The sequence below is a fragment of the Protopterus annectens genome, chromosome 16.part0 (genome assembly GCF_019279795.1).
Source record: "Protopterus annectens isolate FY-2018-M chromosome 16.part0, PAN1.0, whole genome shotgun sequence".
Classification (NCBI taxonomy): Eukaryota; Metazoa; Chordata; order Ceratodontiformes; family Protopteridae; genus Protopterus; species Protopterus annectens.
In genome coordinates this window covers 859,172,153-859,191,000 of record NC_056750.1, presented here as the reverse complement: position 1 = coordinate 859,191,000, position 18,848 = coordinate 859,172,153, and positions in this window count along the sequence as shown.

Sequence of the window (18,848 nt, the reverse complement as noted above, 5' to 3'; positions counted from 1 at the left end):
TGCCCTCGAGTGCGCCGGATCCGACCTCTCGGAGCCTGGATCCGAGCCTCGGATCCGGGGATCAGTGCTCCTTCGGCGCCGTCTGTGTCGGAGCGTACTGTCCCTTCGGATCCGGCGTTTGGTGCCGGCTCCGTCCACTCTTCGGATCCGAGGGGAGCCGATTGTCTGATCCTTTGGTCGAGGTCGGCTCCCCTTCGGCTTTTGATGTAGTGGAGAGGGCTCTGTTGAGGGTCTCCGGACCCCGGCACTTGTTCCGGCTCCGTCCCGCGCTCCCTCTGCACTGGGCCAGGCTTCCACCATCCGGCCCCTGGGACAGCCCGCTTCTGTGCCCCAAGTTGCTCCTATGGAGCAAATTGCTGCTGCGAGGACTCCTCTGACAGCCCCCAGAGGAGGTCCCTCGCAAGCATACGCAAAAGGAGGCACATTGACTCCCCGAGTCTCTCACAGAAGACACGGACTTGGAGGAAGGGAAGGCTCCCACGGTCACCCCGAGGATGTCTCCTTTGGAGACATCATGGAAATGCTCCGTATAAGGGGTGGTCTGCCCCAAGTCTTCCTCGACGAGTCCGTGTTCTTGGAGGCATTTGAAACGGGCCCGTCTACCTCTTGGGTGTCCCCTGCCGACCCCTGGTGGACCTTATTACCACCAGGGCGTGGAAGGAACCGGACACCGTGGAGCCAATTCCCAAAAGACCGGATAGGATCCTTAGTCCGCCATCCGACCGGGCCCATTGGAGTAAGGGGCCTCCGGTAGATGCCATGTTGACGGGCGGCCACAAAGAGGGAACTGGCTCAGGAGAGTCCTCAGTCCACCCACCGAGCAAGGAGTCTCGGATGATGGACCGCTTGGGGAAGCGGATGTTCAGTTCGGCGACCTTCTCGGTAAGGGCGCTGAACTATTTGGCACATGTCATTAGGATGCAGCGAGATCTTATTAAGGAATACGCTGCATCCCCCCCGAGTCCATTTCGGAGGAGGACAGAGTTCTGCACTCCACCCGTATGGCCACTCTTAGGTCAGTTACAAATACTTCTATGCGGCTACTCTCCCATGCAATGGAAGGCGCCGCTAGAGCTGCGGGGACAGGACTGGTCACTAGACGTCAGGCCTGGCTCCGTCACTGCGATTTTTCTGAGCCCTTCAAAGCGCCTTGCAACGCCCCTTTGATGGTTCTGCTCTGTTTGGCAAGACCGTTCGCAGACGTTGACCCAGAGCGAAAGGACGGAAGACGCTGTCTGCCGTCGGAATCCGCTTCTCTGCACCCCAGAGGCCCTATTCTAGGAACCAAAAGGGTCAGAAGAAGATGTGGTTCCGGAAGTCGCAGCAGTCCCAGCCTGCTCCGGACAACCAGTCCTTCCGTGGCAGAGGAGGACAGGGAGGACGCCGCCCTAGAGGCAGAGGGGCTCCCAGAAACTTCGGGTCCAGGGAACCTTTCTCTGAACGTCCGCGCAGCAACCCTGAGGGTTGCCCGACTGCTCTACTCTGGAGGCAGTCGGGGACGTTCCCGGGCACCTAGCGGCATGGGAGTCCATAACATCGGACCGCTGGGTTCTCCAAATCATATCCAGGGATATCGCATTCCTTTCCTTCACCTTCCAAAGTTGAAGTCCCTCCCAGACGTGCCAAACGGTCAACGGGAGGCCGCAGCCGCAGAAATTGGCCATGTTCTATAGAACAGAGCCACCCAGCCCGTTCCCCAGACCAGATCGGATCAGGGTTCTACTCCAGATTCTTTTAGTGCCAAAAAGACGGGGAACTAAGACCAATCCTAGACCTCTCTCTCTTGAATCTGGCAGTCCCCAAAGAAAAATTCAATGGTCACTCTGCAATCTATTCTCCCCTTCTGGGAGAAAATCACTGGATGTGCTCGATAGACCTCAAGGACGCGTACTACCACATCCTGATGGACAGGCGCTCCAGGAGGTTTCTCCGCTTCGGCTGGGAGCCAGTCACTACCAGTTCGGGTCCTTCCCTTTGGTCTCACCACAGCCCCCAGGGTGTTCACCAAAGTATTAGCAGTGGTAGCGGCCCACCTGAGGCTTCAGGGGTGCAGGTCTTTCCCTACCTGGACGACTGGCTTCTTACCGCCCCAACAAGGCATCTACTTCTATTGGCGAGACTCCTTTCTCCATCTTGCTCCCTTTCTGGGCATCACAATAAATACAAAGAAATCCAACCTGGGCCCACACAGCTCTTAGATTTTATAGGGGCCAGGCTAGACACAAGGAGTTTACGAGCCTTCCTCACTGCGGACAGAGTTCTAAATCTGCAGCTCCAGGTGCGGGCCATTCTCCATTCAAGTTCTGTTCCAGCGGAGTTGGTCCTGAGGGCTCTAGGGTCCATGGCATCGGCTATAGCACTTCTTCCTCTTGCCAGGCTCAATATGCGCATTCTACAGTGGACGCTCTTAGTACAGTGGTCATACCTTGCTCTCCCCATGCATCATCCCATAGCGATCAGCAAGGCTTGCAAGCGGTCCCTCTTGTGGTGGCTCCACTCCCGGATCTCCACAAAGGCCGCCCATTTTGTGCTTCTCCCTCTCGCCACGGTGACCACGGACGCCCGCCTCGGGTGGGGGGCACTGCGGGCCGGACCGTCCAAGGCACGTGGAACGATTCAGAGACCTTACTGCATATCAATGTTCTAGAGATGAGAGCAGTGCTCTTAGCGTTGCTAGCACTTCAGGACTTTCTTCCCTTGGGAACAATTGCGATTCAATCGGACAACATGTCTGTTGTCTGGTACATCAACAAGCAAGAGGGAACAAGGTCTTACCCTCTTTGTCGAGAGGCCATGAGAGTTTGGGAATGGGCAATCTCCACCAATCGCTTTCTAATAGCAACGCATTCCGGTTGGTCCAACATCCTAGCGGACAAGCTCAGTCGCACCATTCTGACCCCTTACGAGTGGTCTCTCAATTGTCAAGTAGCGGAACGCATATTCGCACGGTGGGGAACCCCTTCATGCGATCTTTCTGCTTCTCCCTCAAACACCAAGTGCGACAGTTTTTCGCTCTAATACCTCCTCCCGGAGGTACCCCAAGAGACGCTCTGGTGCATGCTTGGCCACCCGGTCTTCTGTATGCCTATCCACCCTTGCCTCTGATGCTCCAAGTTCTTCAGAAAGCCTCTTGGGTGGGTTGCAGAATGATTCTCATTGCTCCATTCTGGCCTCGACAGATCTGGTTCCCCTTCCTAAGGTCTCACTCGGTGAATCCTCCTTGGATTCTAGATCCCATCCCGGATCTGATATCCCATCCATCCTGCATTCCTCCTCCGAATCTGGACAACCTGAAGCTGACCGCTTGGCTGCTCCAGTTCCACTCTTGATAAGGACTCCCGGTATTTCATCACCGGTTAAGGCAATTTTGGTGGCAGCTCATAAACCATCCACTAGAAAGGTTTACGAAGCAAGTGGAAATGCTTCTCTTTGTGGGCGGAGCGGCAAGGCCTGAATCCCTTCACGGTTCCTCTTCCTTTAGTGCTTGACTTTCTAACCACTCTCTTTAACGATGGTGCCAGCAGTTCCACAGTCAAAGTACAACTGGCGGCAATTTCTCACTATCACATTGGCCATGACTCTAATCCTCTTATGTCAGCCAAATTGTGTAAAATTTTTCTTAAAGGTACCTTTCTTCTCAGGCCCCCTATAAAACAAGCAGTTCCTCCTTGGGACCTTTCTCTGGTCCTACAGGCCTTGACCGCCTCCTTTCGAGCCAGCGGCTACGGTGGATCTCAAATTCTTGTCCTACAAGACAGCCTTTTGGTAGCCATTACATCAGCCAAGAGAGTTTCTGAACTTCAAGCATTATCAGCTAAACCTCCTTACTTGGTATTTCATCCGGACCGTGTCTCCCTCAGGACCAACCCGTCCTTTCTTCCTAAAATCGCTTCTGAAGCAAACATCAATCAATCCATTAACCTCCCTGTTTTCTTCCCTAAATATGAAAACAAAGGTGAATATAAGCTACATTCACTAGATGTTCACAGGCAACTTAGATTTTATCTGAACAGGACAGCTGGTCATAGGCAATCCGACCAGCTGTTTATTTCCTTTGCAAAATTCAATTTGGGCAAGCCAATCTCTAAAGTTTCTCTGTCCCGCTGGATTTCACAGTGCATTTTATTGGCTTATCAAGCTTCAGGAAGGCCGCACCGGAGGGTGTTCATGCCCATTCAACCCGGTCAGTATCTACCTCGGCAGCCTTCAAGGCTAGGATTCCTCTAGATGATATTTGTGCAGCAGCCACGTGGGCTTCATCTCATACGTTTATTTCCCACTATAAGTTGGATCTTGCATCTAGGGTAGAGCATCCTTTGGCTCAGCGGTGCTCGGAATATCCTTCCATGATGGCCCAAGATTCAGGTAGCTGGGGACTCTGTCCCACAGGTTGCAGACAAATGAATATCCTACTTCAGATTTAGAAGTTATGTACTCACCATAACGTTCCATCTGAGTAGGTGTATTCATTTGTCTGCAACCATCCCGCCCTCCTATCCCCCTGGCCTTTCAGTTTCCTGCATATTCTATGTTACCCTTTTTAGGGTGTTGTTGCTTTGGCAAACTCGATCTGAGGTCATGAGGGTAGAGCAGGGCATTATGGGTGAGGGGAGGAGCTGAGAGCTTGGATCCATAGCTGGAAAACCATGCCGGTTCGGATCCGATATCGGATCCATAACCCACAGGTTGCAGACAAATGAATACACCTACTCAGATGGAACGTTATGGTGAGTACATAACTTCTAATTATATTGCATTATGTCAGGATTGCAAGGCATTCTATATTGGTAAAAGTAGCAGACATTTTAGGAATAGAATTAAAGAACATCTGCTAGATATTCAACACATGAGAAAAACGAATGCCCTGGCCAGACGTATTCAATCAAATAAATCACACATTTAAATTTTGTGTTATTCAGCATATTGAACATGATGTATGTGGAAAACATACCAAATATGATCTAGATGTTAGTGAATTAAAGTGGCAAATACTACTAAATGCCTATAATTGGCCAGGTTTAAACGAATATTGTAGTATTAAACCCATATTGAACAACAATTACATCAAGGGTAGAATACACTAGCCCAAAATTAATTACAAAATTATTGACAATAATTGATTTATTAATATTGTTACATTTTATTTATAATGTGGTGGCCCTAAAGTGGTTAAAATACATTTTTATTTAATTATCAATTTTATTTGTTTTAATTTTATTTTTATTTACATTATTGTTATTTTTATCAATAATTTAATGATATAAATGTTGTGTAAAATAATTTAATGATATAAATGTTGTGTAATGAGTATTTATATAAATAATATTTATGTAGGGTAATATATGAATGTGGTTTCACACAGAAAACAGAATATCAAAATAATCAACTATTATATCATTATATATATTGTGCACATACAAGAACATTTAGGATGCAATAACATGGGGATGCCCACATATGTATATATATATAAACATAAACATCACATTGGTATATGATTATAGTTTTTTTAAGTAATGTTAGTATGATCAAGAGTTGGTGGCTATTTGCCATAATGGGTGTATTAAAACCACTGAATTGATTGAATTCAATTTGATTAATTAATTAATCTTTAATTGGGGTGTAATCTGTGTATTTAAATTAAGGTAACACTTGTGAATTGCATTCTGAAGAAGTTCGTCATATCGGACGAAACCCGGGTAAATTAGTTTATGCTGTCTGGTTCAGTGTACTGTTTTCGTGGATGTTAATGTTTCTGCTGTTGGTTTTTAAAGTGTACTGCTGTTCGTGATGTTACTTCAATAAACGGTCCATTATAGCTGAGGATTGGTTAATTTCATCCTTCATAGCGTGGATATATGTGAATTTGCTGTGGTACAACCGACTGCCGAGTGCTTGAACTTCCTGGGCTTACAAACATCAGTTTAATAATTCTTCTTGGTATCAGGAGGAATCGTCTTTCCAAGCACTGGTCCTTTCTTGCTCCGAGTAAACCGGCCCAGCCTAGGCCCCACGGAAGCAACCCCCCCCCCCCAGACAGCAGCCCCAGGTAATGCAGAAATCTAAGCAGTGGACTACCTCCACTTCAAAACCAGGGAGTTCTAAGCCACCCCCTTATGGTAAGAACTTACAATGACTCACCTCCTTCCGACCTTCCCTCTGCCCACCTTCACTTACCCCTAGGAGGAAAACTCTCCTTTCACTCAAGCACTTGGGCCACCATTACCAAGGGCCAATGGGTTCTGAACATTGTGTCTCAGGTTTACAAATTCTCCTTCCTCACGCTTCCAACCCCAAAAGGGTTTCCAGATCTACCACCAAATTAGTGGGCAGATGCTCAAAAGCAAATCCATTCCCTACTCTCTAGGAGGGCAGTAAGAACCCGTTCCTGCAGAACAGATAGGCCAAGGCTTCTACTCTAGACTTTTCCTGGTCCCCAGAAGAGGGCACCTGGTGCCCCCATCCTCTGTCTATCCATTCAAAACGCCTTCCTGGTGATCCCAAAATTCAAAATGCTCACCCTCCAACAGCTGCTACCATGCTCTCCAAGGACGCTTGGCTAGCCACCCTACATCTAAGAGGCCTACCTCCACATTCCTATCAGGGAATCATGCAGGAAATATCTCCACTTCAGGGCAGGATCTCAACACTTTCAGTTCTCTGCACTTCCCTTTGGCTTAGCTACTGCTGCCAGAGTTTTCACAAAATGTCTGGCTCTGGCCAGTGCCTTTTGCAGACCAAGAAATATTCAAATGTACCCATACTTGGATAACTGCCTTATTCAGGCAGACAGACAGGAAAAGCTGCTCAAGCACCTGGCCTTTGTAAAGACCCTGCTAACCTCCATAGGGTACACAATCAACCAAATGAAATCCGAACAGGTGCCCACCCAAAGGATAATCTTCCTGGGAGCAAGTCTGTACACAGCATCCCAGATGGCATACATTACACCAGAAAAACAAATTTTCCTGACAGCTTACTTTTCTCAACCGGCCACCAAGCCCATCTTGCATACTACTCATTCCATATGCCAGACTGCATAACTTCAGTGGTACCTAAACAGCCTTTGATGTCAACACACTCAAGACCTGGAAAACTCTTTTACCTATAATTCCTTGCCTCCGAAAGGAATTTCTTTGGTGGGTAACAGCATGCTCCCTCAACAAGGTTCTGCCCTTCTCCCCACTCCCTGCTGCCAGACCCTCACCACAGACCCACCAGAATATGCTTGGGGTAGACACCTGGACAGCAGGTGCATACATGGCCAATGGAGCCCACAGCAAACCCCCCCCTGCACATCAATCAATAAGAGATAATGGCTGTGCAGCACCCTTGGTGGCTTTCAAAACCCTTCTCTCTCCAGGGGTTGTTCTTATCAAAACAGACACCACCACTGTGATGTGGTACATCAACAAGCAGAGAGGGACTCCACTCCTACCCTCTGTGCAGGCTGGCTATGACCCTTTGGCTCACAGCCTCTTTCATGCAACTGCACATGTTAGCACAATTCCTACCAGGCTCTCTACTCCCTGGCAGACCAATTAAGCAGAAACCTTCTGTACCCACATGAGTGGCAGTTCAACAGAAGTGCCTTCACCTTAACTCAGAAATAGGGAACCCCAAATGTCTACCTATTTGCCTCCCACACCAAACATCAGCTCAGCAAATTCTGCACCAGGGAGCATCACTGTATGGCTTGGAAAGTGGATGCCTTGTCCTTCCCCTGGGTCAATCTCTCTGTCTATGCCTTTCCTCTCATTCCCAGAGTACTGCTCAAAATAAGGGAGGAAAAGCCAAGGACCATTCTTATAGCTCTAGACTGGACTCTACAACACTGGTACCCCTTGCTGCGCAGCATGTCCCTGCTGCCTCCATGGCATCTTCCTCGGATTCCAAACCTCATCGCCCAGAGGGAAGGGGAATTCATGAATCCCCAATTGCAGACACTCAGCTTGACACCTTGGCTTATTCCCTATCCCTGAACCAATCTGCCATCCTCAGTAAAAAAGTTCTGGATGTTATCCGTGAGGCCAGACATCCTAGCACTAGAAAGTCTTATGAAGATGGTAAGTGGTAGTGATCCACTAATGGTGCCGTTATATCACCAGACCCAACTACCAAACTACTTGGTATCACCATTGACAACAACCTTAACTTTGACATCCACATCAACAACACTATAAAAACTGTCAACAGAAAACTTGGCGCTCTCTATAGGATTAAACCCTTCCTTTCACCCACAGCCAAAACAACTGTTACACACACTCCTCTAATCTCTACACTCCTCTATGCTTCTTCCACTTTAATCTAAGAATAACCTCAACTAGATGGAAATATCCTACAGTAACATAGCCAGGTTTGCTACAGGTAACCCTTTTAAAACCCACCATTGCCTTAACTTAAAGCAGCTGGAATGGCTGGAACTACAGAATCTGCTTGTATACCACCAACTTACCATCTCCCATAAGACTCTTATCAACCTTCCAATACTCCTAACTACCCTCATCACCCCCTACATGAATCTGAAGTCCTTGGGTTCGTCTCAAACTTCTAGTAAATGCTTCTAAATCTAACAACAAGGCTGGGGATTCTCTCTTCTCTAATACTGTTGGAAAGTCCTGGAATCATCTCCCTAGCGACCTTTCCTCACTGTCCTCTATATCACTCTTCAAAAAAAGACTACATTTTACCTCAGAATACACTGGTGTTATGCCCCTGACTAGTGATTCTACTCTATTCTAAATATGCTCTGCCTACCCTAAACTTCTATTTCCCTTATTAACAATTTTGACAGTTTCCCTTTATACTTTTCTTTATTTCCACCCCTGTGGATACTTTATAGAGGGAATACTCTTTTTATCAATACAATTATACATAAAACTGTCTCATTTTTATTATATATTGTACTGCTATGTTTTATTGATCCTGCATTTTACATTATGATTTCTGTCGTAATATTTCTATGTTAATCTGAAATGTCCATTGTATATACAACTGATGTTGCTATATGTTATTTTGCTGTATTTTATTTCTATTTTATCATGGAGCTCATCTCCCTGGGCCTCTACTGAAAATGGACATATATCCACTTAGACTAGCCCGGTCAATAAATGTAAAAAAAATAAAATAAATGGAAAAGGTTCTGCACCTGGATCCAGGCTAAGGGGGCCAATATGGCACAGCCATCCATCCCTCTCATCCTGGATTACTTAGCTGACCTACTACACAGTGGTCTCTTTCTCCTCCATAAAAATTCATGCCTCTGCTATTTCTGCTCATTTTCCCACTGAGCAACCCCTTTTCTCACACCCTTTGATCAAACAGTTCCTCAGAGGGGATAGCAACTTGAGGTCCCTCAGAAGGGCACCAACACCAGCTTGGGACCTTAACTTTTTTTGGAAAAGCTTACCCTGCCTCCTTTCGATACAGATTGCTCTGCAGTGCTAAAATTTCTCTCCTGGAAGACAGCATTCCTTCTGGCCATTACTTCAGCCAGAAGAGTCTCTGAGCTGCAAGCACTCATGGCTGTGGAACCCTTTATCATCTTCCATGCAGACAGGGTATCCCTCAAAACTAACCCATCCTTCATGCCCAAGGTGGTGTTCAGTGTGGCTCTCAACCAATCCATTCATTTGCACACCTTCTTTCCTAATCCCCAGAACAAGGGGGAAATGATTCTTCACTCTATATGTGCACAGAATCTGGACAGGACTAAATCCTTAAAGTCTGATTAATTGCTGGTTAGCTTTGCCACAGGGGCAGAAGGCAAAGCCATCTCCAAACAAACCATTTCCAAATGGATAGCACACTGCATCCATTTCTGCTACAAACAGAATGGAAAGCCTCCCCCCAAGGGGGTCATGACACACTCCACCAGAGCAGCCTCCACCTCTGCAACTTTCCTCAGAGGAGTCCCCACCAGGGGCATCCTGGAGGCTGCCACCTGGACGTCTGTTCACACTTTTGCCAAGCATTACCACATGCCTCTCTCATCCAAATCCAGGACAGTTTTGCCTCTGCAGTCTTGCAGGGCATCTTTGCCAGCCCCTAGATTCCTTCACTGCCTCCACCCATTTCCTCCACTTTGGGAATCAACCCAAATGTGATGACTGCAACAGTGAAACATGAAGAGCATAGTACAGTTGTGTACACTTAACATAAATGTAGATGTTGGTGTATTCATTATTGTAGTCCTGGTATCCCTCCCTCCATCCCCCTTTCTTCTTTCTCTGTTTATTACCATTCTTCCTTGTTCTTTCCTTACAAGGGACATGTTATTTCTTTTTCACTGGTGGGGTTCTTCCACCAGAACCTGGCCTCCTATTTTGGGGGCTCCTAACAGGTTAGGGCAAGAAAAACTGATGTAATGATGTCGTCTGACTTACTTTGTACTACTGATGACCTAACGTCAGTCCTCAAAGAACAGCAACCAATGCAAAAATACTAAGTCTCTAGTACACCTACCCAACCTACCTCTACTAAAAATAATACGTAATAAAAAAAAGCTTCAGAGCCAATGACTTTAATAAAGCACTAAATTGCTGCAACTGGCTCCCTCTTAAACAACTACCTCTCAACGAAGCTGTACAGTACTTTAACTCTACCTTCCTACATATCCTAGACCATCATGCCACTAGATCCATCAGGACAAAAACCCACCAAGCCCCATGGCTCACCAAAGAGACAAAAAAGATAATGAAAGAAAGGTACAAACTCTGGATAGCTTCCCACAAAGATTCTAACACTATCCTAAGGTCAAAGTATACAGAACTACGTAATATAGCCAAGAGACTAACTAAACTAGACAAGTCCAACTATTACAAAAACCTACAGGATAAATATAGCCATAACCCACATAAATTCTGGACCTCCATTAATAGACTACTTCACCCTGGAAAAGCATCCACTCCCACCCCTGTACTGCCAAACAACCAAGATGATATTCCCACTCAATTTAATAAATTCTTTACAGAAACAGTTCAAAATCTAGCCAATACCCAGAAAAATGATACCCCTATACAATCTTCTACCGCATATAACAGTCATACAAAAAAAAATTTCTCTACCTTTTCCCTACAACCAGTGTCCACTAAAATGGTTGCAAACCTCCTTAGGAAGCTAAAACCAACTACACTAGCTGCTGATAAACTCCCTGCTGATTTCCTTCAGATAGCAGCAGACACCATATCCTACCCAGTGTCAATTCTTATTAATAGATCAATCTCAGAACACAAAGTTCCCACCCACTGGAAAATCTCCCATATTGTCCTTCTGCATAAAGGTGGCGACTCCTTAGAGCTAACCAACTATCATCCAATTGCCATACTATCACCCTTATCAAAAATTCTAGAAAGAGTTGTCCACTTGCAACTAATGCAATATCTTCAACAAAATAAACTACTATCCAACTCCCAACACTGCTTCAGACCCTCCCACAGCACAACCACTGCCCTTCTATCCTATACCAATACAGTCAACCACTATAGAAACCAAGGTCTTTTCGTATCTTCTATCTTCCTCGACTTATCAAAAGCCTTTGACATGGTTAACCACAGTCTGCTCCTCAATACTCTATCTAGTCTCAATATTTGCCCCTCCACCATACTCTGGTTCAGCAGCTATTTATCAGAACGCCAACAAGCAGTTCTCTGGCAAGAAAAGCTGTCCCCCCTCTTACCAGTTTCCATAGGAGTCCCTCTGGGATCAATCCTTGGCCCACTGCTGTTCTCCCTCTTCACTAACGACATTTCTTCTTCACTACCCACTGCTACAGTAGTTCAATATGCTGATGACACCACCATAACCTGTGCTGCCACCAGCATTAAGGAACTACACACCATCACCCAATACAACTTTACCCTAGCAGAAACCTGGTTTACTAAAATACAACTTCTCAACCCAAAGAAAACCAAACTAATACTATTCACCTCTGGCAGATCATCCAACTCTGACTATAACCTCACTATAAACTCCAAAAACAATATTCAAATCACACCAACCAACCAACCACACCAAACTACTAGGAGTTGACATTGATAACCACCTAAAGTATGATAATGGATATACGAAAACTGGGTCTGCTCTATAGAAATAAAAAGTTCATGACTAATCAGACCAAAGCCACTATTGCAAGAAGCCACCTCCTCTCTATCCTTCTCTATGCTTCCCCTATCTTAACTAACCTTCACCGGACCGAACTTCACAAAATGGAATCATGCTACAACAAAATTGCCAAATTTGCAACAGACTCCTCAAATAGATCCCATCACTGTCTTTCCCTAATACAACTCAAGTGGCTGGAACTTCCTCAGCTACTTGGACTCAATCAAGCCATAGTTGCACATAAACTCTACTACTACCCTGAAAAAACTCCTGCCCTCCAACAACTAATTAAGCCCTACACCACCACTAGAGCCCTGAGATCTAGCAACCAAAATCTCATTCAAGTAATTAGACACAAAAATGAAGCAGGTAAATCTCTCTTTGCCTGCACAACAGCACAAACCTGGAACTCACTCCCAAACAATATAACCAGCACTACTTCTTGCACCCATTTCAAACACCTATTGAAATCCTACTATTCTAACATCTGGCTCTGCTCTTGCTATACCCCAGGGTAGCAATGTCTATGCTCAGTTGCAAGGACTATGCTACACTACAACATTTTCCTTTACTGAGCTCTACTGCTATCCCACAGATTCATCCTAACATTTCATCAGTCTAACAGCAGTAAACATTCCAACACTTGTATTGTTCTGTACCATATCCCTTACCTGAAAAACACTCTAATCTGTTTCTAGACTAACACAATACCTAACAGAGCTTATCTTACTCTCATCTTACCTATACCTTTATTCTATTTTATGCCACTATGGGCATTTATTTACTTCTCGGTTATACTAAAGCATAAATGTATTACAACTTTATATTTACTAATATTTCGAAGGGAGAAAAAAAAATTTATATATATTTGTATTATTTGTACTAATTGTATATTCTACTAGAGTACTGACTGTATATTCTACTAGAGTTATCACATGCCATGTAAATGGTCCTCTGTACTACTTATAAATGTTAAGAATTGCTTTGTACTGTTTTAATCTAATATTGTATTGTATCGTGGAGCTTTTCTCCCCGGGCCTCCACTGAAAATGGACCTGTGTCCAGTCGGACTTTCCCGGTTAACAAAAATAAAATAAATAAATAAAAATAAATTAAGTCTAGGATAGAAAGTGTGCCTCTTGGCAGAGAGTAAGGATATGCAGGATTTGCTGAATTCTGCCAGTCTTGTCAATAAGCTTTCTTTACATTGTGGTTTTGACATTCTAGAAGCCTCCTGCAGAGCTACTGCTACTGGATCTGTTATTAGAAGGCACACTTGGCTCAGGGAACAGCTCCTTCCAGAGCCTGTCAAGGCTAAGATTTTAGATGTACCTTTGCATAAGGACAGTCTTTTTGGCAGCAAAGCAGAGGAAGTCCCCAAAGATGGAGGATAAGGCCAAGTCTATGCAAACTGTTAAGGATTTTCTGCAAGTTCAACCTCCTTGCTTTAGCAGGAATTACCCTTGTAAGAGTTGGACATTTCCTGATACCAGCAGACAGATCCATTCAAGGACTAGAGGTTACAAATTTTCCAGGGGGCAGGCGGCTACCCCTCAAAGGTCTAAGTGTTGGCAGGCTTCCACTTCCAAGGCAGGAAGTTCTAAGCCTGCATCTCAATCAAAACACACTCTATGACTTTATCCAACTTCTGCCTGTTCTTATGGGGAAAGTTGGCCCTTTTTGCAAATGTCTGGGCCACTGTCATGGGCGACAGATGGGTACTCGGAACTGTATCCCTAGGCCACAAGTTTTCTTTCCACACCTTTCCAGTTCCCAAAGGATTCCCGGATGCTCCTCCAAACCAAAGGGCAGAAGTAGAAAAACAAAGTGTCTGTTTCTTTTGGGAGCAGTAGAATCAGTTCCTGCTCAGCAGGTAGGCCAAGGTTTCTATTCCAGACTTTTCCTAGATCTGTCCATTCTGAACTCTCTCTTGGTAATTCCAAAGTTCAAAATGCTTACTCTGCATCAGTTGCTGCCAATGTTAGAAAATAATTCCTGGCTGGTAACTTTGGATCTCAAAGAAGCTTATCTGCACATCCCTATCAGGGAAAGTTGCAGGCAATACTTTAGTTTCAGGGTGGGCAAGTAACATTATCAATTCTCTGCGTTGCCCTTTGGCTTATCTACTGCTCCCAGAGTTTTCACAACGTGCCTGGCTCCAGTCATTGCTTTTTGCAGGCAGAAAAAAATTCAGATTTATCCATACTTGGATGACTGATTCAAGCAAATTCTCAGGAGTAGCTGTTAAAGGATCTAGAATTCGTAGAGACTTCTCTCTTCCCTGAGTTACACTCTCTACGAGGAAAAATGGTGCCATCCAAGGTGATAACATTCCTGTGAGCGACTCTGAACACAGCCGCCCAGATGATGCATCTCACCCAGGAGAAGCAGACAACTCTCTCAGTTTACTTTAAGGACTTGGCAAGCCTGTCCCAGCTCCCTGCAAGGAATTACCTGCAAAGCTCTGAGATACATGGCCTCTTGCATTCTCATGATTCTATATGCAAGACTGCATATGAGGAAATTGCAGTGGTACCTCAAGAACATTTGATGTTCTTCGTGTTTCACTGTTGCAGTCATTACATTTGGGTAATCCTGCCGGCAGGTTGCCCTCAGTCGGCCTGAATTCCAAAATCCTGGGTCCTGCGTTGACTGCTGTCGTCCCTTCCCTGACATCGGGGGTATAAAAGAAGCAGCCAACGCCATTTTCTCCAGTCTTTCTTGCCGCATGGTGCCCAAAGCAGAAGCAGTTCGCAAGTGCCGGTCGGCAGACTCCTGAGATTTTCGTGTTAGAGTTTCAGATCCGAAGTCTTCAATAAAGCTAAGTACCCCATTGGGGAAACTTTTTTCTTGCTCCAGACCGATGTCAGAAAAAGTAAATAATTGTATTTCTTGTGGAAAGCAAATACCTCATAAGGATTTTCATTCTTACTGTATTCCTTGCCTAGGCCCTGATCACTACGTTTCTGGTTGTCAGTTTTGTGCTAGATTTAACCAATGCACTATTAAGCGTCGGTATGATTTTGCTTTAAACTATTTTGGACGTCGGTTTAATTATCCAGAAATGTCGTCTGATAGCCGTCCGACTACAGGAGTTCACAAAAAACGTAAAGAAAAGGAGAGACAACCGTGACCCAAAACCGACGAAGCTTCTTCTAAGCCAGTCGCTGGTTCTCAGTGAGGTGCTTTTGCAGCCCCTGACACCCGCTACTTTAGAGTCGCAGGCCACTACCAACTCCCATGTGGAGTCTGCCATGCTGCTGGAAACTCAAGGTATAGGAGCCTCGGATAATATTCCTTCAGATGGGTCCAGAGCCGCTGAGCAGGCACCGGCTTGAGGGTGTATTCAGACCTAAACATCTTTAAACCAGCTTCAGCTTCAAAGGCAAAGACTAAAGCACCTTCTAAAACAAAAACTCATTCAAGAGCCATGTGGTCAGGCCTCTATGCCCAAAAAACAGATGCTCAAAATGGCCAAAGACTTGATTACCTTGATCAGGGGTTCCCATCCCCCTCCTGATAAGAGGCCCAGGCAAGAGAGTAACTGAATCTTCAGATCAGATTTCCATTTCTTCTGATTCCTCTTCTGATCAGGAATATTCTCTTCCTCCCAATGAGGATTCTGATGCTGAAGAATCTATACCTTCAGCTACTCCTCCAGAGGACTATTCTTTGGGGAAACCTTGCATACCATGAGGGAGCATTTCCACTGGGAGAGCCAAGATTTTTCAGAATCTAAAGAGGCTCAGGGATTTCCTTTTACTTCCTCAACACAGGCCAATAGCCATTTCACCTGTGTTAGACATTGTAGATAGTGTTTTCGGAGTCTAGTCTTACCCCTGCCTCCTTACCTCTAGCTCCTGTTAAGCCTGACTGATATCACAGGGTTCCTGACTCTCTCAAATTCCTTTTTAAAAACCCTGCTGCAGACCCACAAACTGTTTTACAGGGTCCCAAATGAGTTAAGGCTTCCGCTGCAAAAAACCCTACCCCCTCTGACAGAGATTCTAGGGCACTGGATAGATGGGGAAAAAGGTTTACACATCTGCTACCTTGGCTATAAGGGCCTTAAACTGTCAGTTTCATATGCTCAAATATCCGCAACATGTCATGGCATTGCTTAAACAGAAAATGTTAAACTCTGAATGTGCAGAAAACAAGGAAATGCAGGATTTATTGCATGCAGCTGAACAAGTTGGAAAGCATACTTTGCAATGTGGTTTTGATTCTTTGGAGGCCTCCTGCAGGGCCGCAGTTATGGGTTCTGTAATTAGGAGGCATACTTGGTTAAAGGAACAAAATGTGCCTGATCATGTCAGTTAAATTATTAGATGCACCTTTACAGCATGATACTTTGTTTGGTGTTAAGGCAGAAGAGGTGTTAAAGAAAATGGAGGGCAAAGCTAAATCTATGCAAACTGTCAAAGATTTATTACAAGTATAGCCACCTAGGTTTAGCAGACACTGGCCAACTAAGAATTGGTCCTTTCCTGTGTCAGACAGACCTCAAAGGGGCAGATCCAGATGCCCTAGAGGCAGATTCCAGGCACAAGGTTCATACAGGTCAAAGCAATGGGGTGCTTCTACCTCCAAAGTTGGAGAAGACAAATCACAACCATACAGGGAAACAGTCCCAATGACTTCCCCCTGCCTGCACCAAGCACTTATCTCCTGGCAGCACCCTTAGGGGGAAAAGTAGCACTTTTTTCCCAAAATTGGCACATTATAACCCAGGACAAGTGGGTTCTAAATATCATGTCACAAGGCTACAAGTTCCATTTCCATACCCTGCAAAAGGCAAACGGCTGGCCAGATCTGCCAAAAAATCAATGGGCAGAGGCACAAAAACAAGTCTTGTCCCTCATGGACATGGGGTGGCCATTCAACAAGTACCAGCGCAAGAGCACAGACAAGGATTTTACTCGACTGTTCTTGGTACTCAGAAAGGACAAGGCCTGGAGGCCAATACTGGACCTATCTATTCTGAACGCATTCCTGGATATACCAAAATTCAAGATGTTGACTTTTGCAGCAGCTTCTGCCCATGCTGGGCAAAAACGCTTGGCTTGTGACTTTAGACCTAAAAGAGGCATACCTGCATGTCCCAATCAGATAAATATGCAGAAGATGCATCAGATTCAAGGCTGGCTCAATGCATTACCAATTCACTGCACTGCCCTTTGGTTTAACTACTGCGCCCAGGGTCTTTACAAAGTGCCTGGCACCAGTAATTGCATTCTGCAGACCGAGGAATACAAATATATCCTTACTTGGACGACTGTCTAATTCAAGCAGAGAACAAGGACATTCTTCTACAGCATCTGGCGGTTGTGAAAAGACTTCTAACATGCCTGGGGTACACAGTCAACGAAAATAAATCAAAACTAGTACCCTGTCAAGAGATAATATTCCTGGGTGCAAGCTTAAATACAACTGCCCAGATGGCTTATCTCACACCAGACAAAGGCAACTGACTACCTATTTCAAAGTGTTGGCAACAAAGGCCCAGTTATCTGCAAGAAATATTCTGCAGGCTTTGGGCTTCATGGCATCCTGCATCCTACTAATTCCATATGCAAGACTGCATATGAGGAAACTTCAATGGTACCTAAAAAGTGTTTGGACTCAACATTGCCACAGCCTGGAAACTATGATTACTCTCATTCCCTGCCTGCAACAGGAGTTTTGATGGTGGGCAAAGGCTTATCACCAAAACAAGGGACAGCCATTCACATTACCCCCAGCCAGGCAGACACTAACAACGGATGCATCAGTTTATGCCTGGGTGGCCCACATGGCAGGAAGATGAATTCAGGGCACATGGACCTCAAACCAAATGCATCTACATATCAATCAAAAAGAGATGCCAGCTGTTCAAAATGCCCTGACAGCCTTCAAGGACCTACTTCATCCAGGACAACTACTGGTAGACAGACAATACCACGGTCATGTGGTATATAAACAAGCAGGGGGGCACACATTCTTACCCCCTTTGTAGACTAGCCATGACTTTGTGGGACACAGCATTGACTTACCAAGTACATCTGCAGGCACAATTCCTGCCAGGAAGGAAAAATACTCTGGTAGACGAACTAAGCAGAAACCTCATGGATCCCCACGAGTGGCAGTTGGATCCACAAGTCTTCAGCATGATGACAAGGAAATGGGGACGCACGGACATAGATCTATTTGCCTCCCCTCACAGCTGCCAACTAAAAAGATTCTGCACAAGGATTTATCACAAGCATGGAAAGTGGACACCCTATCTTTCAGCTAGAAAAACCTATCGGTATATGCCTTTCTCCCACTGCCTCTCCTCCCCAAGGTACTCCTAAAGGTCAGACAGGAGAAGCCAAAGATGATACTCAAATACCTCATCTACTGTCCCAGCAAAACAATCAGATCCTACACAGCCAGTTCAGGACTTTAAACCTGGCAGCATGGCGGATAATGTAGTCATACAAAACACACCTCTCAGTAAAGCTGTGATGGATGACATTTTGGAAGCCAGAAGGCCTAGTACTAGAAAATCTTATGCTGGAAAACAGAAGAGGTTCTGCGCTTGAAACCAGGCACAAGGAACTGATACAACTGTGCCAAATATTCCTCCGCTTTTGCAATACCTAACTGAGATGCTGGACAAAGGCCTATATTTTTCATCTATTAAAATTCATGCCTCTGCCATTTCAGCTCATTACAATACAGAGCCACCAATCTTTTCTCATCCCTTATTAAAGCAGTACCTC